Source organism: Culex quinquefasciatus, chromosome 1 (genome assembly GCF_015732765.1).
Source record: "Culex quinquefasciatus strain JHB chromosome 1, VPISU_Cqui_1.0_pri_paternal, whole genome shotgun sequence".
Taxonomy (NCBI): domain Eukaryota; kingdom Metazoa; phylum Arthropoda; class Insecta; order Diptera; family Culicidae; genus Culex; species Culex quinquefasciatus.
Genome location: NC_051861.1, coordinates 67746960 through 67752959, shown reverse-complemented (window position 1 = coordinate 67752959; position 6000 = coordinate 67746960).

Sequence of the window (6000 nt, the reverse complement as noted above, 5' to 3'; positions counted from 1 at the left end):
ATAATACCAAAATGTGCCATCCTGACTTAGAAAATTTTCCACAATTTTAAGTCATTTCTGTAGGGGGTATATCAAAAATGTTTAAAATCAAGTTTGAAATTTCCGGTTTTCAATGAAAGCATTCGCTTTGAGACATCATTTTAGCGCAAAATTAATTATTTTGTCAAAATTGGTCAAAATTTTCCCATAGTTTCAGAGGAATTTGGTAAAACACTTTAATACCAAAATGTGGTGTTCGACCATTGAAAAATTCTGCAATTTTGCAATATTAAAACAATACCTTAAATTGGTATGATACCACATTTTGCTCTTGCATAATCCTTAAGACAAATTTTTAAGGGTCCAGGAATACCAAAATTTGGTATTGATACCAGAGAAAGGTATTATTACGCATTTCCCTTGTTATTTACCCATGCTCGGGTAAGTCTTCATCTTCTAAGCTACAATGTATACAAATAGGTGAGTTAGTCATCTGCATTCCGTGCAGTAGTGTCTGATGTACTAGCTTCTGATTTACTAACAAATAATAGTAACTTCTTTCGAACGATGAGAGCTGTCGTGAGTATATGTTCCGCCAAATACGCTTCCAACCATCGCACACGTTTTCACGCATCACTTTAGGTGCGTCGATCGAAGCTAAGTAGTGAGAGTGGGCACTAAGGGCAGACTGTCTATCCAAGACATCCCTTGGCAAATAAGCAATTTCTTGGCAAAGAAAACGCAAGCAAGGACAATTTGGAGGAATTTGGGAAATGTTTGGGGGATTTTGCACGACTTCTAAAAATGATTTATAGAAAGGCATTTCTTCAGTTTCTCGTAGATGACGTGTCAGTAGTAGAGCTTTACATTTAAATGCCGGCAATTGGAGGCCTAAGCCACCTTGCTCGATCGACAAGGCTAGCTGATTGATCGAAACTCTTGTTGGGTGGCCCATCCACAGATATGACCCCATTAGAGAAGTCAGCTTGGCTATGTGAACATTGTTTATGTGGACGATTGATGCAACGTACCATAAGCGTGAAGTGACAGAGGTGTTCAAAACAATTACTTATTGGTGTAATGTAAGAGTACGCATTTTGCACATCCAGAGCTTTTGAGCAAATTTAGCTACCATTTGATCCCAATTCAGTGTAACCATCAAACGAACTGAGTTAGCGTAAGTTATTCCAAGGATTTTAACTTTATCAGCTGTCTGGAGCCATGGAATCGTTAGGCGATCGTTCTCTCTGATCAATCCGACATCGAGTGATACTGTTTTATTTAGATTTAAAACAGCTCCCGAACACTCGCCAAAATCGTCGAACAACCGTTTTGCTCTCTCGATTTTGTTAGGACTTGTGGAAATCAATGTGACGTCATCTGCGTAAGCGACCAGGAGATCATCTGGTCCATTCAAAAGTTGTTCAAGTCGTGAGAGTAGAGGAAAAAGGTACAGCACAAACAAATGCATAGATAAGGGATCGCCTTGTCGTACAGAACGTTGTATGTGAAAAGCAGGTGAGAGGTGTCCATTAATGAGCATTCGGGAATATGACTCAGAGCCAATTTTGGAGAGCAACTCAACAAATTCGGGCTTAAACCCAAGCGAAGTCATCGTACGAAACAGAAAACGGCGATCAACATGATCGAAGGCGTGATCGGGGTCGAACGAAATCAGTTTACCTTTTCGTTTGTTCGCACGCAGACAAGCAAGCTTATCTTTGATGGAGAGAGTCGCTTGGAAAATAGTACGATTTCCGTTCGAACATTTTTGAGAGTTGTTGATGAGTGAGTGCTCTCTGAAAATGTTGTCAAGGCGTAGTTTTAGCATCCGCGAGAGGAGCTTAAAGTCAAAGTTTAATAAAGAGATCGGACGAAATGATTTGAATGTATTGCCTGTGCCCTTTTTCTTCGCGAGAACAATGACCCCTCAACAAACTTTTCAGGACAATTTCCTCTCAAAGCCTCGTTCATAATGAGGTTAAGTTGACAATGAATAATATCAAAAGCTTCAACGTAAAATTCTTTTGGTATTCCGTCGGGCCCTGGAGATTTTCTAGATGCACTTGCTTTAATTGCAGAGAAAATTTCCCCGGTAGTGATTTCATTCATGCAACTCGCATTAGATATACTGTCCGGTGGAATTCGTCTACCACAGTGAAAATCGTCGGTTCGCAAATGTTCTTGTTCCGCGTAGAGGTTACGGAAGTAATGGAACGTATGTTCTTCAATTTCTTCAGATTTTTCCAGAACACGGTCTGGTAGTTCAAGTCGGGTGATGGCAGTTTTCTTTTTTTGGCGTTCACCCAACTGAAAGGGAGATAGGGGTTCACCTGACACATAAGTTTCGTTGATGAACATAAAAAGCTCAGTGAATTGTCGTTGTAGACGTAACATTTTGCCCTTGATAAGATTGATTGTAGAGAGAATTGATGGGTTACCGTACAACTGATCGTAAGCCTCCCTGAGCTGAACGTATAACCGTTGCTGTTCGTTGTTAAAAAACGCATATTTTTGACTTGTTTTCCATCGAAAAAAGCTTTTGATTTTCGGCTTAGCCAGCTCGACCCACCAATTCATCCACGATGAGTAGTTTCGTCTCAGTCTAGTCCAATAATCCCATTTGTGTTGGAACTCATCCATATTCTCTCTTGTGAGAACGTGAGGCCGTATTGACCAATACCCTCGACCCTTCTCTCGACCAAGATATGGTAGGCATACGCGAACCGTCAACGCTTTGTGATCAGTGTCTTGCGAACCTTCGTGGTGAACGGACACTAGAGCTGCGGTATTTGTTACTACCTAAGCTCAGAGTTATTTCAAAACAAAATTCACAGTCTTTTTAAAGACTACCTGAGTTATTTTCCAAAATTCTAAACAGTCTTTTCAAGACTAACACCACCTGAAATTTTGTTGTATTTTACAAACGAAGCCATCATTTTAAGAGAACTTTGCTTGCAAAATGCGTCAAAACAAAGGTAAACGCAAATCTTCTGAAGATTTGGTCGTTACGTCGGTGAAGCGTTTGAACGCTAAACCGGCTAACGGAAACAGAAAAAGAAAACAGCCTCTTCTGAGGTCTGATTCTGAATGTGAGGTCAATCCTCCAATTCCATTGACAAACAGTTTCGGTGTTTTATCCGAAACTGATGACAAGGAACCTTCTCCTCGTACTGAGCCTTCTGCCGTCGAGAAACGAGTAAAGGCACCGCCAATTGTAGTGACTTCCGTCTCCGATTTGGCCAGCTTTCGAACGCAACTGAAGAATTGCAAGGAAACTTGCAATTTGAAGGTTTCGTTCCAGCTTGGTCGAAGAGGAGAATGTCGCTTGTTGACGGAATCTTTACAAGATCACCAAACTTTTGTTGGTTATTTGAAAACCACAAACACAATTTCTACACGTATGAGACCAAGAATGCTCGGCCATTCAAGGCGGTCTTGAAAGGTCTCTCCAACGACTTGTCGGTGGATGAGATCAAAAACGAACTTAAGGTGTTGCTTGGCTTTGCCCCATCCCAAGTAATACCAATGAAGAAAAAATCAAACGGGAATATTTCTCGCTTTGGTTTGATTTCACAATTTTATCTGATTCATTTCAACAGAAATGAAATCAACAATTTGAAACTTTTGGACAAAGTTCAGTTTTTGTTCCATGTACGGGTAAAGTGGGTACTGATCATTGCGCCATGGTTCCAAAATGCATGGTTTGCGGGGATTCTTCTCACGACAAGGACAATTGTCCCGTGAAAGAAGTCACCCAATTTAAATGTGCAAATTGTGGTGGAAATCACAAATCAAATTTCTGGGATTGCCCCATCAGAAAAAAGGTTTTGGATTCTCGTGCTAAGCATCAGCCGAAATCCAAACAGAAATTTTCTCAAAGTCAGGTTGTACCTGCATCTTTAAATCAAACGTTCGTGCTGTCTCACTCGAACAATGCTAGAAATACCCCTACCGTGGAAAAGTTAGGTAACAACAATGGCATTTCTTATGCTAACGTCGTTTCGGGTTCGGGTTCATCCACAAATTTTAAATCCTCTACCAATCTTTCTGAAATTGGGCAGGTACCTCAAATATCATTTGAAAATTTTTCTGCTGGCAACGCTTTGGGATCTTCTGATCTCGGCGATGTTACGTTTGAAAAAATGACTTTTTTGCAAAACTCACTGTTTGGTTTGATTCAAACAATGAGTAATGCTACATCCATGATGGAAGCTATCCAGATTGGATTTAAATTTGCGAATGATGTTGTTCTTACCCTGAAGTTTAATCATGGATCTAAGTAATTCCATCAATATTATGAATTTTAATGCTCGCTCTTTAAAAGCGAAAGAAAATGAATTTTTCAACTTTTTACGAGTTCATAACGTGTGTTGCTGTTATAACCGAAACATTTTTAAAAACTGGCACTTATTTGAAAAGTGATCCAGATTATAAAGTTATAACTAATAACCGAATGAATCAAAATGGCGGTGGAGTTGCAATAGTTATCCACCGTAGTATGACTTATAGCACGTTACGTGACTTTAAGTTAAAAGTTATTGAAAGTTTGGGCATTAAACTTGAAACTTCTTTTGGGAAAATTATGATTGCAGCTGCATATTTGCCTTTCCAATGCACTGGGGAAAATAAAAATTATTTCAAAGGGGATTTGAATAAACTTACTCGGCATAGATCTCGATTTTTGATCATCGGTGATTTTAATGCCAAACACCAATCTTGGAATAATTCAAAAGTAAATTCCAATGGTAAAATTCTATTCAGAGATTGCACTTCTGGTCTTTATTCGGTATTATACCCGAATGGGCCAACTTGCTTTTCTTCTGTTAGAAATCCATCAACTATTGATTTGGTTTTGACAAATCAAAGTCAGTATTGTGGTCCTTTAGTGACTCATGCTGATTTTGATTTTGATCATCTTCCAGTAACTTTTTCACTTTCTCATGAAGCAGTTACCAGACCCAATAGTTCTGTGTTTAATTACCACAAAGCTAATTGGGACAGGTATCAGCATCATATTGAGAATAATTTGAATCATGATTTTGTTTTAGGAACCAAAGCTGATATTGATTCAGCCTTGGAATCTTTAACTAATGCAATTTTGGATGTCAGGAATATTGCTATTCCAAAAGTCCAAGTCAAATTTGATTCTCCCATTATTGATGACGATGACAGTACAAATAATTATTTAAAAAAAAAAAAAACAAAAATATAATAAAATATGAAAAAAAAAAATGGAAAATCGCTGAAAACCGCTGACAACAGTGTCTGCGGTACATTCTGAAATGCTGCGCGGCGTGTATCTTTGCGAGAAACGGACAATAAACATTTCAGAAATGTCAGAAATAAAAAAAGGAAATTTCAACCATTTTTATTTTAAAAAAATTAGGCAATTCAAAAAATATGGAGAATTGAATAATATTTTTTATATTATAGTATTTATAAATTTACTAGCTCAAACGTGAGCTCAAACATATTAAAATTCGAAAATTGCATGTCAAAACTTCCAAAGTTTTAAAAATCTGAAATAAAGAAATTCTTACATCCAACTCTATTTTTTTCACAAATTTTAAATTCTAAAATAAAGAATTAAGGAATTTCAAAAAATTAAGCATTAAAATTTCAAAAGTTTTAAAAACCAAAAATTTAAAAAATTAAGAATTTAGGAATTTAAGAATTTAAAAATCTAAGAATTTATTAATTTAAGAATTTAAGAATTTAAGAATTTAAGAATTTAAGAATAAGAAGAATAAGGCTTCTGATTCGTCTGAAAAATGTTCGCCGAAGACAGTATCAACGTTCTCGTGATCCTGCACTGAAGAGAATTCAAAAAGATTTGCAAAAGGCATAGACTAATTATATATAGATACGCCACTCCCCTGTTGGGACTGGTGACACTACCGCCACGCCAAAATTGCACCTGGTGGCAATTCACAGGTACTTATTTTGGATATTTCCGAAGGGAAAATTTTTTCTCCCCGGTTTTAGTTCAGTGTTCTATAATATCATAGCAACCATGGC